Consider the following 26,642-nt stretch of genomic DNA (forward strand, 5'->3'; position numbering starts at 1 on the left):
GAATTCATAGGTCTTTCTGGCTTTATCAGTCCTGAAAATACCCCAGAGTACAGCAATTTTGAGATCATCAAGGGTGTGATTAACTTCTGCAAAATGCTCACCCACTGGACTCTCTTGTGTGCATCTCTTGACACTTTGATGATGAAGGTCCATGCGTTCTTGTTTCTATTGACTAGTTTCCCCAGCATAGGAGCCCCGTCAGGGACATGTCATGCACATAACCAAGTAAACAATATGGCTGAATGCACATGTAAACCGTCCCATAATGTTGTAGTGCTGCCCCGTGTGGGGTATCTTGATTGTGTCTGAAATGTTGGTATGTGGGCAGGTTAGGCATCTTTTGTTTCTGTAAGGCACAGTTTCATAATCTGTGTTATTTGTGATGAATGTGCTTCTGACCATCATTCCCTTCCGATTGGCTGGTTGACTGAAAGCGGGGAGGGGCATCTCCAGAAAAACTTCTCTCAGACGTTCATCTTGTTGCAGGATGAGTTGGAGTTCCTTTGCCATCTTGCGGAGGGCTTCGAGCTCTGGATTGTATGTGACTACCAGTGTCACCCGGGTTTGGGTCTCTTTTGCTCTGCATTCTAAGAGGTTGTTCTGGGGGATCCGTGTTGCTCTGTGAGTCTGGCTGTTGACAATGCTGCGGTTGTATCCACGGTTTATGAAGTTTGATCTCAAAGTTTGTATGTTTTCATCCCGCCCCCTTGTGTCTGAGCATATTCGATTGTATCTTAGTACTTGGCTGAATATTGTGGCATGTTTTGTGTGCACGAGGTGGAAGCTGTTCCTCTTCAAGTAGCTGGCATGGTCGGTTGGTTTGCGATACATTTGCTTTGCGTCATCTTGCTTCCAAGGCGAGTGCGCCCATCCTAATCGTTTGGAGATAAGTATCAGTGCCAAATGTGAAATAGTTGTGGGTCAAGATGAATTGTATGCATTTGCCGGTTCCATGTAATAATGTCGCCATAAAAATATCCCCATACAAAAATATTGCCGAAAAATTGTCGTTTTTCGTGGCGACATTATTGCATGGAACATGCGGGGCACACCCCCGCAACCCCCACATTTTTTATTTTTTTTGTTTACATTTTTTTTTTGCCCCTATCGCCACATATATGGTCACCCAAATAATATCGCCACGCCATTTTTGCGGCGATATTATTTACGGCGACCATATATGTGGGGATATTGATACCTGATACCCATTTGCCTATAGTGTCAGCAAGTGGGTTTCACCGATCACTAACAGCATTCTTTCGTGTCTCAGTGCCATCAATGTGGGGAATGTTTGTGTAGAGTGACTCCACATCCATCGGTGGTAGTAATGTGCCCTTTGGCAGGGGTCCTATATCGTCCAGTTTGTTGAGTAGATGAGTGGCGTCCGGGATGTAGCTGGGTGTCTCTCTTACCAGTGGCTTCAAGATGTTCTCGACCCTGCCATGTGTATATGTGTGTGGTGTTAATAGATTAGTCCACTTTCCCAGTTGTGTCTTCCTGGTGTCTCTCAACTGTTATTCTAGTTCCTCTTGTACGTGCATCTTATCACTCTCTGCTGTGGTCATCATCTCCCTCTCACTTCTTTCTCTTTCTTTTGCCCCCCTCCCTCCCTCTTCAGTGTTTCCTTCCTGCTACTTTAGGCCACTGTGCTAGTTGTTTCTTGCTGGTGTTGCATTGTACTTTCCTGCTAAGTATCACTCTGGTGTTTCTCTAGTTCGTGCCATGCACCGTGGCAGGACAAACAAGGTGTCTGAGAAACAAGGAGGGGGTGAGCGGGTCAGCTTGACTTTTCTCTGTGTGAGGTCAGTGCCGGCTCTTGAGGTCCTTCAAGGTGCAGTGTAACAATTGCGGCAGATGTTTGCGCTGAGCCTCACTGAGGCAACCGGGCAGTGTTGGGGTGTTGGGCCATGGCACTGTGTGCTATGGAATTGTTACACTTTTTATTACAACGCTGAGAAGCAGGCGTTAATCATGCATGCAGCCCTTTATAAATGTGTTAAATTCTGCATCATTAAAGGTTTGGCAGTGCAGTAAAAAAGTTGCAGTAATTCCATTAACGCTAGTTTCGTTGGCGTAACAGAATTACCAGCAGGTTTATCATGTAGCTGAATTATAACGTTGGGCTTGAAGTGGAGGGTTCGTCTTCGGCAACATGATGGAGTTAAGCCCTCCATTTTAAGGGCATAGTTGGTGGATATACTGCCGCCTAACTACAGCTCGCGGTAAATCTGCCAAAACCCCCATGGTGACCGATGGACTCCAAAAAAGGGGACTGACACTGCCTTACCACCACTTGTAATCCGGCGGTGAAGCCGCGAGAACGCGTGGTCGTCCTTCTGGTTCTCCAGCTCTGCTTTTGCTTTGGCCTTGCTGCTGGCTGTCTCTTCCCCCATGTGTGCTTTTTTTGGGGTCTTTTTCCTCGGTTTCTCTTTCTTTGTCCTTACCCCAGTCTCTCCTTGAGTTGTTGCTATTCTGGCTGCTCTTTTTGTCGTCTCTCTTGTGTTAGTGCGGCCTCTCTCTCACGGACGGCTCTTTCAGTCCCGCCACCCAGTCTTACTTGTGTTCCTCTCTTTCCTCGGACTCTGCCCCGAGTCCTGAGTGTTTCAGGTAGTTCCTGTTCCCCAGGTCCCTCTTCTTAGGGTCTTGTTGAAAGTGTGGCGGTGTGTCCAAAAGCGGCAGCAACTGGATCACCCCCACTTTCACTGCCCCGCCAGAATAAGAATCTCAGTACCAGAACTCATGAAAACTGCCTTGATTTGCATGGTGGAAATTTCCGCCATGCAGAATTACGACTGCACGTGATAAATTTGGAAGAGAAGAAATCGACAGTCCCCTTTCTATGTTAACTATTTATTGCACTCCTTCGATGTGCACTGTATCTTTTTAACTAGGATCTTTTGTTGGTTTTGACCTGGATTTTAAGTATGTTTGATGTTTTTGTGCTGCTGCAAATCCGAAATAACCAAGATTCATTCCCACTGCTTGAGGTAACACCCATATGCACGTATTACTGATCCCCATGTGGTCCGGAATTAGTGAAGGGCACACATGACTGGAAACCATCTACACCTTATCCATTACAGTGTGCTTATGGCACGCAGTGGCGGTAATTACGTTTGGCGATATAATTGCAGGAAATATCGCCAATCTCTGAATGAGGCCTTTAGTGTCCTAAAATGACAGCCTCTCTCACAAAAAAAATTAATTGAGTGCCCTCTGCTATTGCCCCCCCCCCCCACTGAAATACAAAGGCTTTAAACAAACGTTGTTTGGGGGCAAGCAGTTGCCCAGTGTGGTACTGCCCCTTTAAGGGCTTCAGCACGCGGCGGAGTGACATTGCACTCCGCTGCATGCACTATAAATAAAGGGGTCGTGCCTGGCCGCGACAGTGCAACCGGGGAGCCCGAACCTGACAGACGTCTGTTGCCTGAGTCTGTAGCGGGAGGTGGGGGCTCACGGGCATGGGGGTACGGATAAACCCCCAACAGTGGCGACGAGTGCGGTATGTCGCCCGGGCCCGGCAGTGATGATTGATTGAATGTTTGAGTCTGAACGAACGAAGGATTCCGTTTGTTCCATGCCGCGGGCTGGGTGTCTACCACGCGGCAGGTGGCCATTTTGTGATTAAGGCACAGGATGATCACGGCGCTCCGGAGGGGCCCGTGAATGTCATCCATACCTAATTTTTGGATAAATCAATAGCGGGAAGCTATCTCTGCCCACACATGCCTAAATATTACAATTTCTTCCATTTTTGGGCAAACTACACCGAGTGACGGTGAGGTGCTGGGGAAGAATGCTGACTCCTGCATTGTCACTGGACCTCCCTGGCTCAATTTTTGGGCAATCCTGCTGAACTTTGGCCCTATTTATGCATCATGGGAGCTGGCTATCCTGGCATCATCACAGGCTGCTGATCTAAGGTCTGGATTTTGGACTGGTGTGTTTTTCATGATTTGGGAGGCCTGTTCTGGCTGGGTGAGTTGCGGCCCCCGCTCCTTCCAACAGGGGTGCTTGTGCGCTTGACCCATGAGTGCGCCTAATGATCAAGACGGTGGACAACCTGTTGACCAGCAACTGCCTCAGGGCCAGCTTCCACCTGTGATTCAACCAGGCGTCCAGCCTGCACCTCAAGTCATGGCACAAATGACGCCCCCGGCCGTGCTAGAGCCAATCCCTGAATTCGATGTCTCTGGCCCTCCGTCCAGTCTGTGGCCCAGATGGAAGCGTTGGGTTGACCGACTCGACATGTATTCAGGGCTACTATGGAGACCAACGAGGACAGTAAGTTGGCGACACTGCTATATGCCGCAGGGCCTGCTGTGCAAGAAATATTTGAATCTCTCCAGCCTGCCAATGCCTGTTACGATGCAGCGAAGACAGCTCTCCGCAATCACTTCCTTCCCTTAGCCAATGCAGACTATGAACGCTTTGTGATGCTATCTGCTCACCAGAAGAAGGATGAGACGCTGGACACTTTCTATGGCCGTCTCAGGCATCTGACGCTGGTGTGTGCATGGGGTGACCCTGATGATATGATCAGGACCCTGCTCATTCAGGCGTGCTCATCTGGGAAACTGCGAAAACAGGTGCTGAGGGAACCTGGGACCACCCTGGCTCGCATCCTAGAACTGGGTCGCTGCCAGGAGGTCTCAGAGGCACGTGCGTCCAGGATGGAGGCAGGCACACATCCAGTGAAGGCAGAGGAGGTATGTGTGGTGGGGCGTGGCAACAGAGGTTCCAGGAGGCCCAGTGGCAACTTCTGCAAGAGAGCCGGAAGGCCTGGAGAAGCATGTCAGAGGTGTGGTTATGACCTGCCCCACCCTGCCGAGTGTCCAGCGGTAGGAAAGACCTGTGGTCGATGCGGCCTTGCTGACCACTATGTGTGTAAAGCATCTCTGCCGGTGATGGTGCCCAGAGGCCCGGTGCGGTCTGGTTTTCTACGGCAGTCTCTCCCGCCCAATGTTGCCCAGGTAGATCAGGGTGAGGAAGGCGCACAGATTGACGAGGAAGAGGAGGAGGAAGAGGAGAACATCTTCTTCGTGTCAAGTGTGGAGGCCCTCAGGTTCAGAAGTAGAAGACAACCACAATGCATTGTGGCATGAATGAATCGCCCGTCCCTGGGTTGGTGGATACAGGGGAATCCGTCAATGTGATGGCCAGAGGACACTGTGATGCCATGGACAGCCCTCCCATGCTGCCCCCAGGGCTCGCATATTCACATTTGGGGGTTCCCAGCCGATTCCCTTGGATGGGGTGTTCGTAGCAAAGTTGGAACATGCCGGTGCAAAAATAACAGCACGGTTCTATGTCACCCCGGTCAGCACCAACACGCTGCTGAACTGCACAGTGGCGGAGACCCTCTGAATCATAAGCTTCGCCTACTCTGTGTACCTGGAGGACATTCATGACTTGCTGGACAAGTACTCTCGTTTCTTCCAAGGGATTGGACAGATGGCTGGTGATCTGGTGAGGATGCACATTGACGAATCGGTGCAGCCCGTTGCTCTTAAGCACCACACAGTGCTCTTCCACCTGAGAGACCTAGTGGACAAGAAGCTGGACAAGTTATTCAAACTCGACATCATCGACAAGGTAGAAGGCCCCACACCATGGGTGCCCCCTATTGTGGTTGCATGAAAGCCTAAGCAACCCAATTCGGTGAGAATCTGCGTCGACATGAGGCTCCCCAACAAGGCAATATGGAGGGAGCGACACCTAACAGCGCCCTTCGACGATATTATCACTGAGTTGCATGGGGCTCAATTCTTCTCTAAGCTTGATCTCAGGGCCGGATACCACCAGGTCGTGTTACATCCTGAGTCGAGATATATCACAACATTCACGACTCAAAGGGGCCTGTACTGGTACAAAAGACTCTGTTTCGGTGTGTCATCAGCAGCAGAGGTTTTCCAAAACATGATCAGAGGTGCATTGGCAGATCTGGATGGCATGTTGAATATCAGCGATGATATCCTCGTGTTTGCAAAGACTGAGGTAGATCATCTACTCAAGCTGGCCAAGAATTTTGAGCGGCTGCAGTCACTGGGCCTGACCCTCTATCGGGAGAAATGTGAATTCCTGAGACCGACCATCGAGTTCTTCTGATTCGTGTTCAAAGAGGGAGTCGTGTCCCCTGACCCCAGGAAGGTAAAGGACATTAAAGATGCGCGCCCACCGGAGAATGTCCGAATTGAGGAGTTTCTTAGGGATGGTGACCTACTGTGGCCGCTTCATTAAGAACTTGGCGTCCAGGTCGGAGCCCCTGAGGGCTCTCGCTAAGAAAGAGACAGTGTGGCAGTGGGGTCCGCTCGAGCAGGCGGCGTTTGAAGACATTAAAGGCGCCCTTACGGCAGAGGACACGGTGGTGTTATTTGACCTCGCCCTCCAATCGGAGATCATCGTGTATGCCAGCCCGTTCGGCCTGGGGGCCATGTTAACGCAGATCGGCCCAGATGACAGTATCCGCCCAGTGGCATATGCCAGCAAAGCGTTATCGGAGACTAACAGCGCTACTCCCAAATCGAGCGGGAGGCCCTAGCTGTTCTGTGGGGGTGTAGACATTTCCAGTTGTATGTGCTGGGCAGACCCGTAACTGTTGTGACAGACCACAAGCCTCTGCTCCCGATCCTGGCTGTGTCGTCCTCGAAGCCACCAACGAGAATTGAAAGATGGATGCTCGCCCTGCTTGAGTATGGGGTCTTGGTGGTGTACAGACCCAGCTCCAACAATGCAGGGAGTGGTGTTGGTGGCACCATGGAAGCCTGTGCGGAGGAAGCGGACAACCATGTGCAGATGGTGGTCGAAGCAGCGGCCCCGAATGCGTTACCGCTGAAGGATCTGAAGGCAGCGGCAGCTCAAGACGAGTGCTTTTGCATCCTAAAGACGGCCATGCAACAGGGCTCGTGGAAGAGCATCCTCGAGTCCTTGGAGGGGCACACGCAGGAGGACGAAGTGGTGCTTGAACAGCTGTGGAAGGTACGGGAAGAACTATCATTCTTGGCCACCGGTCTCCTGCTGAGGGGTGACCGGATCGTGGTCACTCAGGCCAAGATCCAGGAGGTCATTGGTCTGGCCCACCAGGGCCATCAGGGAGCCGCCAAAACCAAGGCCTGCCTATGCCTCAAGGTATGGTTCCCCCGAACTGGAGCAGCGGGTGGATGGGCATGTGGCCGCGTGGGTATGGTGCCAGGCGGCGTCCCCCGCCCAACGAGAGTCTGCAATCTAAGTGATTCCAAGAGGCATGTGCCTGTGCGAGGTGGTACATGCTGACTTTGGATCCACCACGCAGGGCACACACTTCCTGGTGATGGTAGATGAGTACTCAAGGTATCCGGAAGTTGAGTTCATTGAGTCGGTGCCGTTTGAGCATGTGGTGGTGGCCCTGGAGAAAGTATTCGCCATGCACGGATTCCCCAATACTCTGTGTTCGGACAATGGGGCGCCATTCCAGGATGAGCGGTTTGCAGAGTTGATGGACAGTTACGGATTTCAACACAGGAAGATCCCCCCGCTCTGGCCAAGGGCTAATGAGGAGGCAGAAAGACTGAGGCGGACCCTGATCAAAACATTCCGCATAGCACAAGGGCAGGGCCGATGCCTGAGAAAAGCACTCTACCAATTCCTGCAGGTCTACCGGTCCACTCCACACACATCCACCGGAGTGGCCCCAGCGGAACTGCTGTTCAAGCGGTGCCCCAGGGGGGCTGTTGCCAGAGGTCAGAGAGAAGGAACCAACGGTAATTGATGACCAGCAAGTGGAGAAAGATCGCCGGCTGAGAACTGAGCAAGAAAATGTGAGGAGAGGGCTCCGGCCCCAACACCTGGTGCCTGGAACGAGGTGCTAATCCGAAACAGGCACCCACACAGGAAGCTGTCCCTGCCCTATGAGCCATAGCTGTTGGACGGCGTGGCAGTTAAAGGATTGATTGTGACAGCCTCGGACGGCAGGGCGTCAGTCACAAGGAACGTGAGTTTCTCTAAGAGACTGGGAGAAACCAGGACGGATGCACCGCAGGACCAAGACATTGTGGACGTACACGACGAGGGCGGGGGTGCTGGCCCCTTCCCTCCGTCCCTAGCTGAGGGGACAACCGCTGATGGATCTCCCGTGCCGGAGGCGAGCAGGCGGTACCCCCTGAGGACAGGGCGAGGGAAACCTGTTCGCCTCAGTGACTATATGCGAGGATAGGTATCCTGAGCGACCCTGTGGGGCGCGGTAGTCAGATGGGGACCCAGGGCGGCTGTAATTAAAGGGGTTCAATTGTGTGATGTGTTATGGTTGTGTTGGTTATATTTGTTGGTTTGTTGTGTGATTTTGATAAGAACATTTGTTGTCCTCATGAAAAAGAAGGAGCAGTTGCCCACGCAGTGGTGTTTGGGGGCGAGCAGTTGCCCACGCAGTGGTGTTTGGGGGCGAGCAGTGTGGTGTGTTCGTTACCCCTTTTTCCTCTGCGTGTTGACGTTCTGTCAGGTCACTCTGTCAAGTGTTCCCCCTCCCTTGGGCTCTCCCGTGCTGCTCTGGGTCGTACCCTGGCTCCCGGGGACACTGTGTGATAGGAAACGCCACCAGCTGCCGCCTTAGTACTCGAGCACCCCCAATCCTCCCACCACCCCGCTAAACAGAGAGAGGAGGCTGCATGGGAGCGCCTCTCCCGGGCTGCACTTTCACCCCAGTGACGTCACCGCTGACCTCGTGAGCACCTCTCCTTGTGTCTCGTGAGTTACTTTGGCCCAGGCCCAGAAAGCAGGCCGAGAGGGTAAACAGAGCTGTCCCCTCTCCCGTGGGCCTGTCCCTGCTCCGGTCCAGAGTGACCCCACGTGATCTCTACAGCTAGACTGCAATGCTCACATCAAGTTACCTGTCTGGCTCCCCCTCTCTCTCACGGACACACACACTCTCTCTCCCTGTCTCTCATCCTCTCACTGCCTCCTTCCTCTGCTTCACAGGTGTGAGGCACCTCTGTGATTGGTCAGAGACAGGCCCTGCTCACCTTGGCTCTTTGGCCAACATTAGTGTTATGTCTGGGCACCAAGTCCAGGCACACAGTCGCAGGGGGCGACATCCAGAAACAGGGATCACCCTTTTAGCCCATGGTCACACGGCGCACCATGGCTTCATGGGCACCCAGGCCACACATCAACAGCAACGGGCAGCGTTGCCTCGCAGGGGCTCTGCTTTATAGCAGTGGGCAGCGTTGCCTCGCAGGGGCTCTGCTTTATAGCAGTGGGCAGCGTTGCCTCGCAGGGGCTCTGCTTGATAGCAGTGGGCAGCGGGCAGCGATGCCTCGCAGGGGCTCTGCCTGATAGCAGGGGACAGCGTTGCCTCGCAGGGGCTCTGCCTGATAGCAGTGGACAGCGTTGCCTCGCAGGGGCTCTGCTTGATAGCAGTGGGCAGCGTTGCCTCGCAGGGGCTCTGCCTGATAGCAGGGGACAGCGTTGCCTCGCAGGGGCTCTGCTTGGTAGCAGTGGGCAGCGATGCCTCGCAGGGGCTCTGCTTGATAGCAGTGGGCAGCGTTGCCTCGTAGGGGCTCTGCCTGATAGCAGTGGGCAGCGATGCCTCGCAGGGGCTCTGCTTGATAGCAGTGGGCAGCGTTGCCTCGCATGGGCTCTGCCTGATAGCAGTGGGCAGCGATGCCTCGCAGGGGCTCTGCCTGATAGCAGTGGGCAGCGATGCCTCCCAGGGGCTCTGCTTGATAGCAGTGGCGTTGCCTCGCAGGGGCTCTGCCTCATAGCAGGGGACAGCGTTGCCTCGCAGGGGCTCTGCTTGGTAGCAGTGGACAGCGTTGCCTCGCAGGGGCTCTGCCTGATAGCAGTGGACAGCGTTGCCTCGCAGGGGCTCTGCCTGATAGCAGTGGACAGCGTTGCCTCGCAGGGGCTCTGCCTGATAGCAGTGGACAGCGTTTCCTCGCAGGGGCTCTGCCTGATAGCAGGGGACAGCGTTGCCTCGCAGGGGCTCTGCCTGATAGCAGTGGGCAGCGTTGCCTCGCAGGGGCTCTGCCTGATAGCAGGGGACAGCGTTGCCTCGCAGGGGCTCTGCTTGATAGCAGTGGGCAGCGATGCCTCGCACGGGCTCTGCCTGATAGCAGGGGACAGCGTTGCCTCGCAGGGGCTCTGCTTGATAGCAGTGGGCAGCGATGCCTCGCAGGGGCTCTGCTTGATAGCAGTGGGCAGCGATGCCTCGCAGGGGCTCTGCCTGATAGCAGGGGGCAGCGATGCCTCGCAGGGGCTCTGCCTGATAGCAGGGGACAGCGTTGCCTCGCAGGGGCTCTGCTTGATAGCAGTGGGCAGCGATGCCTCGCAGGGGCTCTGCTTGATAGCAGTGGGCAGCGATGCCTCGCAGGGGCTCTGCCTGATTGCAGTGGGCAGCGTTGCCTCGCAGGGGCTCTGCCTGATAGCAGTGGGCAGCGATGCCTCCCAGGGGCTCTGCTTGATAGCAGTGGCGTTGCCTCGCAGGGGCTCTGCCTCATAGCAGGGGACAGCGTTGCCTCGCAGGGGCTCTGCTTGGTAGCAGTGGACAGCTTTGCCTCGCAGGGGCTCTGCCTGATAGCAGTGGACAGCGTTGCCTCGCAGGGGCTCTGCCTGATAGCAGTGGACAGCGTTGCCTCGCAGGGGCTCTGCCTGATAGCAGTGGACAGCGTTTCCTCGCAGGGGCTCTGCCTGATAGCAGGGGACAGCGTTGCCTCGCAGGGGCTCTGCCTGATAGCAGTGGGCAGCGTTGCCTCGCAGGGGCTCTGCCTGATAGCAGGGGACAGCGTTGCCTCGCAGGGGCTCTGCTTGATAGCAGTGGGCAGCGATGCCTCGCACGGGCTCTGCCTGATAGCAGGGGACAGCGTTGCCTCGCAGGGGCTCTGCTTGATAGCAGTGGGCAGCGATGCCTCGCAGGGGCTCTGCTTGATAGCAGTGGGCAGCGATGCCTCGCAGGGGCTCTGCCTGATAGCAGGGGGCAGCGATGCCTCGCAGGGGCTCTGCCTGATAGCAGGGGACAGCGTTGCCTCGCAGGGGCTCTGCTTGATAGCAGTGGGCAGCGATGCCTCGCAGGGGCTCTGCTTGATAGCAGTGGGCAGCGATGCCTCGCAGGGGCTCTGCCTGATAGCAGGGGACAGCGTTGCCTCGCAGGGGCTCTGCTTGATAGCAGTGGGCAGCGATGCCTCGCACGGGCTCTGCCTGATAGCAGGGGACAGCGTTGCCTCGCAGGGGCTCTGCTTGATAGCAGTGGGCAGCGATGCCTCGCAGGGGCTCTGCTTGATAGCAGTGGGCAGCGATGCCTCGCAGGGGCTCTGCCTGATAGCAGGGGGCAGCGATGCCTCGCAGGGGCTCTGCCTGATAGCAGGGGACAGCGTTGCCTCGCAGGGGCTCTGCTTGATAGCAGTGGGCAGCGATGCCTCGCAGGGGCTCTGCTTGATAGCAGGGGACAGCGTTGCCTCGCAGGGGCACTGTCATGGTGAAGGGCTCTGCGGAACAGGCCCTCTGCCTGCACGGTCGCGCTGGCGCAGCGCTGCAATCACCACAGCAGGCAGGAGTCTGGTGGTGGAATGACTGACGAGCGCCCTTTTATTGACTTAGTCACCTGGTGCACCGACATGTGACACCAGCGCGAGCCTTTAGCAGGGACTCGTTATTCCTTAAAGGGGGAGCACACCACAATTAGCGACCTGGGACTGGTGAGCAGCCAATCATATTGCTCATCTTATGGGCACTAGGCATTGCACATTGCCAGGTGTGTATTGGTCATTAAACAGAGTGGGCGCTTGACTGGCGTGCAATGTCAAAGCCTCCAGGGCTGGTCCCCTACTTGTTTGGGGTTGCTGCCGCCTCCCTGCTTACACTCACTGCCCCCCTCCCTTCCACATCAAGACATGAACCACCCCAACAGAGAAAAACAGGCATTGGCACCGCCAAAATGTTTGGGTTTTGTGTAGGCATGGCATACGCACGTCCCAGGCAAATGCTAGGCACTTGGTCTAGCTGGTCATAAGATGGCAACATCTAGCAAATAGTGTACCTGGGCATATGGTGGCACAGTCAGGCCAATGCTTATAAAAGAGCCAAAACTATTGACTTTGCCAATAGTTGTGGAGAGGCATCCATTTACATTTTGATTTCACTCTACACATAATGTGACATTTTATATTGTTGCACAACAGTTCTACACTCTTTCAATATGTGACAGTTCAAGTGTAAAGAGAACTGGTACTACAGCGACCTGTGTTTTCCCAGAAATTAAATTCAAGGGGTAGAGAAAAGATAAACGGGTCCAAGACGAATGCTATTTCTTTTGGCCATGAAGGTTCTGGCAGCGCTAATACCTAATGTGATGGCCATGTGCCCATCCGCTTGAGCTTCTCCTGCAGTGCGTGGCACATGCGGACAGGCGCTACAAGGCCGCACTTACCAAGATCTTTCAATGTTTGCTACTTACCAGCTCCGCAGGACCCTCAGTGAAGCGATAAGCTTCAAAGAGCCCGACAAGTGAAATTAAAAAAGTATGCTTAACTGCAAAAGGAAAAATGAAGATGATTAACAGTGAAAATGAAAATTAGCACTCAGTTCCTGTCAGTTCCCACTCACTTCGAGCTCAGTTTTTAGTTATTGTGCAATGTTGTGTATTGATAGGTTCCTATTTCTCACTAGTTTAAATATTTCCCTCTTCCTTCTTGGTAGAGGGGGATATATATAAAGGATTTAGGCGTTGACGCGTTGTAATGCTCGGACAGCCGGAGCAATGATTGCGGGTGTATTCCACCATTTTGTCCGACGTCGAAAGGATTTGGGGATCTGGATCATTCATTTTTGCCTCAGTGCAACTCTTCCTCCTATCTCACTATGACGGTCACTCCTTATCACCTGTCCATGTATTGTCTAAAAAGGTACACAATTCTCTAAAGACTAGTGACATAAACTAAGCCTCCTTCACCAATCATGAACACCAGAAGGTAAGTAGTTTACATGTAGGTTTTATTCTCTTAGTTAGTAAGTAGAGAAAGCACTGGGACATCCATCTGGTCCAGTATCTTAGGTCTAACTGCCCTCAGTAGAACGTTGCAATCAAACCTACACCAACATTCCACCTAGAGTCCCAGTGACATCCCCACACCAACATTCCACCTAGAATGTTAGTGACATCACCGCCCTTCACCACAACACTAATAGCCATAATCAATCCCACACAGATTATGACAACTAGCCTTTCAATGTATTGGGCTGCAGGCTCATCCAACTGTCAAGTCAAGGTCCAGGAATAGGCCCGCACCGTTATCCTTCCTAGTGCCAACCTATGAGTGACCCTTCACTCATGCCACCACTGAACCACATACTTACCTACTTGCAGCACCCTCGGAGAAAGCCCTCTTGCCAATGGAAAGACATAATCAGTCGAACTAAATTTCAGGGACCAGTGCAGCAAAGACCAAGAAATCAATAAAGCAGCGACACTCATGGAGGCAAGGAACAGGAAGAGCTGTGCAGATTCTGAACCAGACAGCGAGACAGCGTGAATCTGCCATGATGAGTTGGGAATCTCTCAACTACCGACAGGGAATACTACAAAAAACATGGGCAACATTTTAGACTGGCAGACATACTTAGCGTAAATCAGAGGTTAGATCCTAGCTGCCACTGGAAATGCGACCTCCAATGTTACGCGCTGCAACACTTTGGGCCTCATTACGACCCTGGCGGTAAGGGGTTTACGCCAGCGTTAGCTGCGCCGACCCCTTACCGCCAATTACGAGGTCCCTTAGCGCCATGGCGCTTTTAACACCTGCTTTTAGCAGGTGTTAAGATCCATGGCGCTAAGGGACCATGGAGTTAATTACGCCACCGTAATTTACGGTGGCGTAATTAACGCCTTCCCCACTCCCATTATGCCCTATGGGGCAAAAATGGGAATGGGGAAGGGTAAATGGGGATTGGGGACTTACCGCCCCGCCGACCTCGGAATGGGGCGGTAAGTCCGCCAACCACCATGGCGTAAACGTAGTTTACGCCATGGTGGTAAAGTCACGGCCCAGGCGGTAACTTACCGCCTGGGTCGTAATGAGGCCCTTTGTCTCCGATGCCGCAAACCCCAGCTCCAACCACGACACTGGGGATCCCTCCTGACACTGTGTGATGGGTCAAACATTCATTGGTCTGTAGTAGGGGAGGCGTCAACCCAACTTCCGTGCCATGTTTAGCAATGGTGTTTTGATCCACAGAGTGGACAGTTTTGACTACCTGGGGGTTAGATTTTCATCGAATTTTAGGGCAAAAGCCCATATCAATAAGCAGACTGTAAGATTCAAACAGGCTATTGATGATGGGGTGGGGGGCAGAGCTATGGTCATATTTAAAGCAAAACCGGTCGAGCTGTTGCTCAAAGTTTACAATGGCAAGACGGCCTCTGTTGCTATGTACGGCATGGAGCTGTGGGGGCATAGCAAGATTGAACCCATGCAGGTGGTAGAGAACGTCTTTTTTAAAGGAATACTGGGGCTTCCCCAATCGGCTCTAAATGTTGCGGTACACCAGGAGCTGGGCTGTGGGTTTGTAAGTGATCTTATCGCAGCCCAGCATGTAAGCCATTGGCTCAGAGTTTGGGGGAACAGCAAAGCTGTTCTGACTCATGAGCTAATCATATAGCTGGTGCCCAGGGACCCCCACTTGAAGATTCCCTGCTCAGGCATGTAAAAGTCACAATATGGGAAATAGACGACGCTGGTGGTTTTTATATGACACATGTTATGCCTTTTGGGGATTTAAAGTCTGTGAAAGTGAAGGTACTTCAGCACATCCTGGAAAAAAGGGAGTCATCTGAGATCATGGAGCCCGCCAATAGGAAACACATGATTATTGCGACCCATGTGTTCAGAAGTATGTACCGCGGGCCCAGATTCCTACGCAGCACATTGTTATTACCAGGGCATGGTTTAATTGTATCCATTTGAGAGCTGTGGTGGGGGCCTGGTCTAACGGGAATGAGAACCAATCATGTATGTTTTGTGATGCGCCCAGAGAAGACCTGGCACATTTTGTGTTGTATTGTCTAGCTCTTTGGTCCATTGGAGAGCGCACGCTGAACCAGTCTTGCAGGGACAGGGGTTTCGTGGTTGCGAGCCTGCTCTGTGTTACATAATGGGCGGACTCCGTTTGTGTGGCCTGTGCTCTATTGTCAATCTTAAAGAATGCATTATCCGTGAGGACATTTTTATTGCAATCTGCTTGAAAAGATTTCCTTTTTGTATTTTTGAAATGTTTTATGGTCTTAATGCTTTTTGAATTACATTTTTTGATTTGTAATCATGTTGTTTATGCTGTTGTTTTTATGGGTATGTTTTGCATTCCCGAAATAAACTTGTACTACTACTACATTCCTCTTAAAAAACTGATCCAAAGCTAAAGACTGAACACTTGTACTGCACTAAGCAAATACTGTACATATATATATATATATGGGATGCATTACTTACCGTAATCGTATTTCTGATGCTTGTATCTGCTTTGATTCACATGTTATGGATAGGCCGACATCTAGTGGAAGCTGCAGAGTATTACAGTTGGTATAATGCTATAATCATCTTTCCTAACCCTTCCTTACATCATTCTTTATTAAATCATAGACATTGTCACATCTAAAAAAATACCAAGAAAACCTTTATCTAGGAAGCGCCATTCCAGCTTTTATTCCAGTGTTATAGTAAATCATTAGCATGGTGCAGTCGTGGCGTAAGTAGCAGTGCCGTGTCCTGACTATTTTGACTAGGATGGCCCAAGCAGGGCACTGACTTATGCCGTGGTGGCATGAAGCACGAGCACACACACACACACACACATAATGATCATAGTTTAGGATAATGGGGCGGCGCGTGTGGTGGCCAATCGGATTCCAGGGGTAGCACGTGCCACCCCAGCCAATCCCTGGACACACCTCTGGTAAGTAGGCGACACTATGAGTGGGAGTATGAATACCATTGCAGAACTGTTTGAAAAAATAAGTGGCTAATTGCACGGAATGATTTCTACAAGTTACAAGGATTCATCTCAAAAACCTCTAGATATAGTAAAAATGTGCTCCGCAGACCATTTATTTATTTTATTGGTAGCGCCCAGACCCGGAGGTATCACCATGAAACATTATGATAAAACATAAGTAGGCTTCAGAGACTTTTTTGTTTTAGTACCGGGACTATGGGAGAGACCAAGCGGTACGATGGAACATTACAGGTTACAGGTTTGGTGGTATCTCTGTGGTAAATCTGCAGAAATTCCACCAGACAGAATTACTGTTACCGCCACTTCGTCCAGTGGAATTACTGCCAGATCACAAGTGGCGGTAGGTGATGTTAGTCCCCGTTTATTGGAGTCCATTGGACTCCATGGGGATTTTGACCAAATTACCACCAGCGGTAAATCCACCAGCTGGTAATTCTGCCGAGTTTGCCCTTTTCCTAGATGGAAAGCGGAGGAATTACCTCCAACTTTCTGCTGGAGGTTTTTCCTCTGCCTTACCTCCAAACCTATGGTTCGGTGGTGTGGTAGTGCAGAGGTAATTCAGTGGTAACTCGTTAACACTGCAATATCAGTATTTTTGGCAACACTTGTAATGAGGCCTATTGTAAGGCCATCCTGAATAGGGCGGGGTTATACGTGTAATGGCTGTATCAATGTGCGGCCTAATTTTGAATCCTCACAACTTTCCCAGAGATCAGAATAATGAGGGTAAATAATGCATGTTAATGAGACCATGAGCGTTCCCCTGAGTTCCGACAGTAAAACAGTACATAATAAGGGTGCTGTCTGCATCTAATCCCAGCCAGAATATTTAGAGTCACATCATCAGGACCTGGTCTAGCAGTTCGGGCAGGGCTGCTCCCATTGGTGGCAGTACCTTACTGATTTGCATATGGCTGGACCCCTTTTGCAATGGCGCAGACGGGCTAATAAACGGTGGTGTGGAAGGTTGCCCAGAGCAATGCCAGTGGTTCAGATTCATTCAAAACCTTCCACCCATCACTTTTGTGGTCATAGTTTGTCTCACTATGTGAGAGAGGGTATGCCCAGACGTGGGTCCCTTGCTCGCTGCGCCATAGGGAACCAAGCTGCACCTCACTGAGGAGGCCCAACAAGGCCGAAACATGTCTGGGGTTGCTTGTGTTTCCGTGCAGAGGGGACCTGGTCTAGCAGTTCGGGCTGGGCTACTACCATTGGTGGCAGTGCCTGACTGATTTGCATATGGCTGGACCCCTTTTGCAATGGCGCAGACGGGCTAAAAAATGGTGTTGTGGAAGGTTGCCCAGAGTAGTGCCAGTGGTTCAGATTCATTCAAAACCTTCCACCCATCATTTTTGTGGTTATACATCATCCGTTTCATACATAAGCCGTTCGAGGATTTGTTTTGTGATGCGCTCAAAGGAACATATCATTCAGAGAATTAATTGTTTGATTTTTGCAACAGATTTTAAAATGAAGCGATGATTAGATAAAACGAATTCACACATACGATTCATGGATTTCCCTCAAAAGCGCAGAGGGTCTGGAACCTGCTTTTAAGATAGATTCTGTTCTCTTTCCTGCCGGGCGTACCACTTGATAGCGTATGTGATGCCACTCCTTTAGCTCCGTAGGCTGCATGTCTTACATTTTTTAAAGGTTCCTTAGCTGCTTGCGATTCCAAATCTGTGTCTGCCACTTCTCAGATCCCGCCCCCTCACGGCAGCCCTTCCCTCTCATGACAGCCCCGCCCCCTCATGACAGCCCCGCCCCCTGCAACCTCTTCTGTATATCTATGCATTCTTGACTAACTGATGACTAGACTCTGGTGCTTCCCTAAGCCTTGGACTCTACCATAGGACCAGCCTACAAGGGTATCAGGTAATAATGTCCCCATACATAAAGTCCCCATACATAAAGTCCCCAGGAAAAGCCATTGGCGACATTATATTTGGTGATGTTTTGTATGTATGGGGATGGGTTGCGTGGATGTCCCCTGCTCCCATTAAAAAAAATAAACGGGGTTGGGTTGCAGGGTTGTCCCCCACATGTTCAATGTAATAATGTCTCTGGAAAAAACAGTGACATTTTTGTCAGGAGACATTTTTGCATGGAACCCCTTTAAGCGGGGGCGGTCTGGTATGACGTGCTAAATAACACAGACATGATATTCCACACCCTGACCCTATTTGGGCTGAGTTGTGCCAAGCCACGAAATGTACAGGACATGGCAGGGCCATGAACAGGGACATCATGTCTGTGATCTGGGAGGTTCCGGGGGAGGGCTGAGCTAGAAACGAGCCATGGGACTTGACTTGGATCTGAGAGGCAAATATGAGCTGCGTCGGCAAAAGATGCACACCCTGCCATCTTTCTCCCAACCCTCAAACACAATACCCACACCTGCCATCATTTCTCATCAATCCCAACAGCAAAAACGCAGTACCTGGCATCCTCCTTCCTCCCCCCACAAAACAAACCAATGCCTGATGTCCTGACTCCCTTCCCCTATAACAGGAAATCTATACTTGGCACCCCACATTTGGAAGATATAGCACAGTGAAATTACCAGATTTGTCCAGGATGAAACCATTTCTATAAAATGGGATTTGATCCCAGTCTGTATTTTAGACACTTAACCACATATCGTCTCATCCCTAGCTGAGATAAGTGTGTGTTAAGACACAGTTTAAAGGAGCTCAAATAAGGCTCTGCTTAAGGAAGATGACTGAACAGTGCACAAATCACAATATAAACCAACCAGACATATATATATATATATATATATATATATAATTATTTTTTTATTTAAAATGATATAGTTTCTATTACAAAAACGTTTCTTTTTTTCCTTTTATACAAACTTATTCAAAGATTGCAAAAAAAAAGAAATAGGTAAGAAGAAGTAGCATTTTCAATGTCAATTTATCCCGTCAAATTTCAGGTGAAGTTGTCGTCACTTTATTTCATTCCAGAAGTGGCAGTGCTCCTTGTAATGGGTGTAGCAGTTATGTGATTCCAGAAATGTATGATCACAGTAGTTAATCTCCTATTTGTTCCCAGAAGTATGGTATTCCATCTCTCCTGGGGAGTCAAGTCAGGGCCACGTTTAGATATCATCTCTCTAAACAGTGATCTTTTGTCGGATAGTGCAGGACAGTCCATCAGAACATGGAAAAGAGTCTCAAGAATCTGTTTTTCCCCACAGGATCCACAACGTGCTTCCGATTTTGGGATCTGTCTGGATATGGCCAAAAGCTGTTGGGTTGGCAGTTGATTGAGGCGGATGTCTCATAAATTGGTCTCTGAGCTTCTGATCCAGAAATTGAGTCATATATGGTGGGAGCACATCGAGGGTGCGAATGTCTAGTTCACAATTTAAGTTCATCTGATACTGGAATTTGTCAGATATGGTTATGTAAAACCTAGTGTTATGCAAAGGGAGTGATCATAGCTTTACTTTCGCCATCCTGATGCTACTCTACAGGTACCAGAATGCAAAGTAATGTCAGCTTAAACAATCCCCCTTGGTTTGCAACTGGACTTTCAAGGCTTGGATACACAACAACACTGTTTGAAAAGGTCTGCTAATCATTATGCACAGCTTAAAGCCGGCTTAAGCCAGGGGACTGACTGATCCACAGTCTTACAGCAGGCAGAAGTGGGAGCAACAGGCAGCACCCACGTAAACCTCGACGGCGGGAGATTGAGAACACCAACTATAGGGGCTGTGTGGCAGGTCGAAGGTCTCATGTTTAGGCATGCACCCCATTAGCCCAAGGTCAGGGTGACCTTCCATTACCTCATTCACAAACTGGGTAGTACGTGGAGACCCCATGGCCATTGACAGACCAATGTGCAAGTTAAGGGGTAATCGCGCCCGTGGTGCGCGCACATTATGAATAAGCAATATTTGTATTAGCTTTGGAGTGAACACTGTGCTGTGATAGACTATACAAAAGTGCAGCGTGTTGTGCAGAGCGGGTTTAACAGAATAACTTCTAAGGGACCCCAGTTGAGGCGGCCAAAGGAAATGAGACCCACTTAAGTACAGTGACTTGCCCAGAATTGCTTTCAGGGTTGTCCAACTCCTGGCCTCGACGGCCAGATCCATGCCGGGTTTTCAGGATACCCCTTGTTAATAAACATGAGATACATTTGCATACAATCATTGTAAATGTGTGCACATTTTCCCTCATGAATATTAATGAGGGATATCCTGAAAACCCATCAGGATTCCGGCCATCAAGGACCAGAGTTGGACAACCCTTTTCTGGTTGCATAGTTTGCAGGCTTCAGACAGCTTTCGTTTTGCACCAACATGCAACTCCTGGCAGGAGATAAAGTACTCTGTACAGGCAGATGCTTGCATGCAGCTCTTTTAACTGGTACTGGGTGGCTGTGTGATTTTAATTTACTTTTTGAATGTAAAGGAGGTTGAGGTGTTGCTTGGCTCGGCTCTAGTTGGGCTCTTCTTTCACAAAGGCACTCGAGCCAAGCCAGAGCCAAGAATTCGGCTCTAACCAGGATGGAGTCCGCTCGGCTCCCCCAGATCTAGTGAATTAGGGAGTGGCAGTGAAAAGGTGGCCACATGCTGATGCCAGGTTAGAGGGTCTTCCTTTTTCCACCCGCCCTTTCCCTTTTCAAATCATGTATATTAGGTGATTGAGTGCCATTTTGTCAAGTGAAGTTTACCAAGACTACAACTCCCAGAATGCATTTGCCTGTTACATTAAAGCCGGGCGCTGAGAAGTGGTTGTCACAGTAACATCGGGTGAGCTGGCCAGCCAAGCCACGGAGAGGAACGCCTCATCACGCCACAGAAGAATAAGCGGTGCTCAGGGGCAGGTCCACACAGGCAGTGGCGGGACATGCCAGGCAGGCACAGTGCCCTGAGAGAGGCCTGGGAGACGGCCCACGAGGCATGCAGTCAGCCGGGGAGGGTGCATGCTGCCCAGCAGTGATGGGGGGGGGGAGGGGGGCTTGGTGCCCAGAGGAGGAAACCTGCTAATGAGCCGCGTCAGACAAACATAGGGACGGAGTGAGTGAGCTGGGATTTCCCATGACCCTCGCCCTGTCATGTGTGGGCCGCAAGGTGCCCATGGCGCGAGGCATGGGAAAAACGGGGGCAGTGCCATGGGAATCTGGACGGGTGATGCAGGCAGAACCCTGGCAGCACATCTCTTCTCCCCGGAGGATGGACGGTGTCCCCTCTACAGCACCCGGCAGTTTATACATGTCTTATTCCCAGTGGCCTGGAAGCTCACCCCGCCGTACAATCCCCACCTATAGGGTCTTAAAGTCTCACCCCCTCCCGAGCACCCCTGGCTGGAGAGCCTGGCAGTTCACATCTTCATCCCATCGCCTCCACCTGTGGGACATGACAGAGCATCTCCTGCCCTGATCTCCGCTCCCATCGCCTGCCCCTGCAGGCCTGGCAGGACTCTCCCCTCCCTGTACAGCCTGAGAACCCTTCTCCGCTCCCATCAGCTGTCCATGTAGGCCTGGGAGGACTCTCCCCTCCCTGTACAGCCTGAGAACCCTTCTCCGCTCCCATCGCCTGCCCCTGCAGGTCTGGCAGGAACCTCCCCTCCCTGTACATCCTGAGAACCCTTCTCCTGCCCCTGCAGGCCTGGCAGGACTCTCCCCTCCCTGTACAGCCTGAGAACCCTTCTCTGCTCCCATCAGCTGTCCATGTAGGCCTGGGAGGACTCTCCCCTCCCTGTACAGCCTGAGAACCCTTCTCCGCTCCCATCGCCTGCCCCTGCAGGTCTGGCAGGACCTCCCCTCCCTGTACAGCCTGAGAACCCTTCTCTGCTCCCATCAGCTGTCCATGTAGGCCTGGCAGGACTCTCCCCTCCCTGTACAGCCTGAGCACCCTTTTCCGCTCCCATCCCCTGCCCCTGCAGGTCTGGCAGGACTCTCCCCTCCCTGTACAGCCAGAGAACCCTTCTCTGCTCCTATCACCTGCCCATGTAGGCCTGGCAGGACTCTCCCCTCCCTGTACAGCCTGAGAACCCTTCTCCGCTCCCATCGCCTGCCCCTGCAGGTCTGGCAGGACTCTCCCCTCCCTGTACAGCCTGAGAACCCTTCTCCGCTCCCATCAGCTGTCCATGTAGGCCTGGCAGGACTCTCCCCTCCCTGTACAGGCTGGTAACCCTTCTCCGCTCCCATCACCTGCCCCTGCAGGTCTGGCCGGCCTCTCCCCTCCCTGTACAGGCTGGGAACCCTTCTCCGCTCCCATCAGCTGTCCATGTAGGCCTGGCAGGACTCTCCCCTCCCTGTACAGTCTGGGAACCCTTCTCTGCTCCATCGCCTGCCCCTGCAGGTCTGGCAGGACTCTCCCCTCCCTGTACAGCCTGAGAACCCTTCTCCTCTCCCATCGCCTGCCCCTGCAGGTCTGGTAGGACTCTCCCCTCCCTGTACAGCCTGAGAACCCTTCTCTGCTCCCATCACCTGCCCATGTAGGCCTAGCAGGACTATACCCTCCCTGTACAGCCTGGGAACCCTTCTCTGCTCCCATCACCTGCCCCTGTAGGCCTGGCAGGACTATACTCTCCCTGTACAGCCTGGGAAGCCTTCTCTGCTCCCATCACCTGCCCCTGTAGGCCTGGCAGGACTCTCCCCTCCCTGTACTGCCTGGGAACCCTTCTCCGCTCCCATCGCCTGCCCCTGCAGGTCTGGCAGGCCTCTCCCCTCCCTGTACAGGCTTGGAACCCTTCTCTGCTCCCATCACCTGCCCATGTAGGCCTGGCAGGACTATACCCTCCCTGTACAGCCTGGGAACCCTTCTCTGCTCCCATCACCTGCCCCTGTAGGCCTGGCAGGACTCTCCCCTCCCTGTACTGCCTGGGAACCCTTCTCCGCTCCCATCGCCTGCCCCTGCAGGTCTGGCAGGCCTCTCCCCTCCCTGTACAGGCTTGGAACCCTTCTCCGCTCCCATCGCCTGCCCCTGCAGGTCTGGCAGGCCTCTCCCCTCCCTGTACAGGCTGGGAACCCTTCTCCGCTCCCATCGCCTGCCCTGCAGGTCTGGCAGGAACCTCCCCTCCCTGTACAGGCTGGGAACCCTTCTCCGCTCCCATCGCCTGCCCATGTACGTCTGGCAGGACCCTCCCCTCCCTGTACAGCCTGGGAACCCTTCTCCGCTCCCATCACCTCCCCTGTAGGCCTGGCAGGACTCTCCCCTCCCTGTACAGCCTGGGAACCCTTCTCCGCTCCCATCACCTGCCCATGTAGGCCTGGCAGGACTCTCCCCTCCCTGTACAGCCTGGGAACCCTTCTCTGCTCCCATCAGCTGTCCATGTAGGCCTGGCAGGACTCTCCCCTCCCTGTACAGCCTGAGCACCCTTCTCCGCTCCCATCGCCTGCCCCTGCAGGTCTGGCAGGACACTCCCCTCCCTGTACAGCCTGAGAACCCTTCTCTGCTCCCATCACCTGCCCATGTAGGCCTGGCAGGACTCTCCCCTCCCTGTACAGCCTGAGAACCCTTCTCCGCTCCCATCAGCTGTCCATGTAGGCCTGGCAGGACTTTCCCCTCCCTGTACAGGCTGGGAACCCTTCTCCACTCCCATCACCTGCCCCTGCTGGTCTGGCCGGCCTCTCCCCTCCCTGTACAGGCTGGGAACCCTTCTCCGCTCCCATCAGCTGTCCATGTAGGCCTGGCAGGACTCTCCCCTCCCTGTACAGGCTGGGAACCCTTCTCCGCTCCATCGCCTGCCCCTGCAGGTCTGACAGGACTCTCCCCTCCCTGTACAGCCTGAGAACCCTTCTCCGCTCCCATCGCCTGCCCCTGCAGTTCTGGTAGGACTCTCCCCTCCCTGTACAGCCTGAGAACCCTTCTCTGCTCCCATCACCTGCCCATATAGGCCTAGCAGGACTATACCCTCCCTGTACAGCCTGGGAACCCTTCTCTGCTCCCATCACCTGCCCCTGTAGGCCTGGCAGGACTATACTCTCCCTGTACAGCCTGGGAACCCTTCTCTGATCCCATCACCTGCCCCTGTAGGCCTGGCAGGACTCTCCCCTCCCTGTACTGCCTGGGAACCCTTCTCTGCTCCCATCGCCTGCCCCTGCAGGTCTGGCAGGCCTCTCCCCTCCCTGTACAGGCTTGGAACCCTTCTCTGTTCCCATCACCTGCCCATGTAGGCCTGGCAGGACTATACCCTCCCTGTACAGCCTGGGAACCCTTCTTTGCTCCCATCACCTGCCCCTGTAGGCCTGGCGGGACTCTCCCCTCCCTGTACTGCCTGGGAACCCTTCTCCGCTCCCATCGCCTGCCCCTGCAGGTCTGGCAGGCCTCTCCCCTCCCTGTACAGGCTTGGAACCCTTCTCCGCTCCCATCGCCTGCCCCTGCAGGTCTGGCAGGCCTCTCCCCTCCCTGTACAGGCTGGGAACCCTTCTCCGCTCCCATCGCCTGCCCTGCAGGTCTGGCAGGAACCTCCCCTCCCTGTACAGGCTGGGAACCCTTCTCCGCTCCCATCGCCTGCCCATGTAGGTCTGGCAGGACCCTCCCCTCCCTGTACAGCCTGGGAACCCTTCTCCGCTCCCATCACCTCCCCTGTAGGTCTGGCAGGACTCTCCCCTCCCTGTACAGCCTGAGAACCCTTCTCCGCTCCTATCAGCTGTCCATGTAGGTCTGGCAGGAACCTCCCCTCCCTTACAGCCTGGGAACCCTTCTTTGCTCCCATCACCTGCCCCTGTAGGCCTCCCATCACCTGCCCCTGTAGGCCTGGCGGGACTCTCCCCTCCCTGTACTGCCTGGGAACCCTTCTCCGCTCCCATCGCCTGCCCCTGCAGGTCTGGCAGGCCTCTCCCCTCCCTGTACAGGCTTTGAACCCTTCTCCGCTCCCATCGCCTGCCCCTGCAGGTCTGGCAGGCCTCTCCCCTCCCTGTACAGGCTGGGAACCCTTCTCCGCTCCCATCGCCTGCCCTGCAGGTCTGGCAGGAACCTCCCCTCCCTGTACAGGCTGGGAACCCTTCTCCGCTCCCATCGCCTGCCCATGTAGGTCTCGCAGGACCCTCCCCTCCCTGTACAGCCTGGGAACCCTTCTCTGCTCCCATCACCTCCCCTGTAGGCCTGGCAGGACTCTCCCCTCCCTGTACAGCCTGGGAACCCTTCTCCGCTCCCATCACCTCCCCTGTAGGCCTGGCAGGACTCTCCCCTCCCTGTACAGCCTGGGAACCCTTCTCCGCTCCCATCACCTGCCCCTGCAGGTCTGGCAGGAACCTCCCCTCCCTGTACAGGCTGGGAACCCTTCTCCGCTCCCATCGCCTGCCCATGTAGGTCTGGCAGGACCCTCCCCTCCCTGTACAGCCTGGGAACCCTTCTCCGCTCCCATCACCTCCCCTGTAGGTCTGGCAGGACTCTCCCCTCCCTGTACAGCCTGAGAACCCTTCTCCGCTCCTATCAGCTGTCCATGTAGGTCTGGCAGGAATCTCCCCTCCCTTACAGGCTGGGAACCCTTCTCCGCTCCCATCGCCTGCCCATGTAGGTCTGGCAGGACCCTCCCCTCCCTGTACAGCCTGGGAACCCTTCTCCGCTCCCATCACCTCCCCTGTAGGTCTGGCAGGACTCTCCCCTCCCTGTACAGCCTGAGAACCCTTCTCTGCTCCCATCACCTGCCCATGTAGGCCTGGCAGGACTCTCCCCTCCCTGTACAGCCTGAGAACCCTTCTCCGCTCCCATCGCCTGCCCCTGCAGGTCTGGCAGGACTCTCCCCTCCCTGTACAGCCTGAGAACCCTTCTCCGCTCCCATCAGCTGTCCATGTAGGCCTGGCAGGACTTTCCCCTCCCTGTACAGGCTGGGAACCCTTCTCCGCTCCCATCACCTGCCCCTGCAGGTCTGGCCGGCCTCTCCCCTCCCTGTACAGGCTGGGCACCCTTCTCCACTCCCATCAGCTGTCCATGTAGGCCTGGCAGGACTCTCCCCTCCCTGTACAGGCTGGGAACCCTTCTCCGCTCCATCGCCTGCCCCTGCAGGTCTGACAGGACTCTCCCCTCCCTGTACAGCCTGAGAACCCTTCTCCGCTCCCATCGCCTGCCCCTGCAGGTCTCGTAGGACTCTCCCCTCCCTGTACAGCCTGAGAACCCTTCTCTGCTCCCATCACCTGCCCATGTAGGCCTAGCAGGACTATACCCTCCCTGTACAGCCTGGGAACCCTTCTCTGCTCCCATCACCTGCCCCTGTAGGCCTGGCAGGACTATACTCTCCCTGTACAGCCTGGGAACCCTTCTCTGCTCCCATCACCTGCCCCTGTAGGCCTGGCAGGACTCTCCCCTCCCTGTACTGCCTGGGAACCCTTCTCTGCTCCCATCACCTGCCCCTGCAGGTCTGGCAGGCCTCTCCCCTCCCTGTACAGGCTGGGCGCCCTTCTCCACTCCCATCAGCTGTCCATGTAGGCCTGGCAGGACTCTCCCCTCCCTGTACAGGCTGGGAACCCTTCTCCGCTCCATCGCCTGCCCCTGCAGGTCTGACAGGACTCTCCCCTCCCTGTACAGCCTGAGAACCCTTCTCCGCTCCCATCGCCTGCCCCTGCAGGTCTCGTAGGACTCTCCCCTCCCTGTACAGCCTGAGAACCCTTCTCCGCTCCCATCACCTGCCCATGTAGGCCTAGCAGGACTATACCCTCCCTGTACAGCCTGGGAACCCTTCTCTGCTCCCATCACCTGCCCC

The sequence above is a fragment of the Ambystoma mexicanum genome, chromosome 14 (genome assembly GCF_040938575.1).
Source record: "Ambystoma mexicanum isolate Mex_15411 chromosome 14, UKY_AmexF1_1, whole genome shotgun sequence".
Lineage (NCBI taxonomy): Eukaryota > Metazoa > Chordata > Amphibia > Caudata > Ambystomatidae > Ambystoma > Ambystoma mexicanum.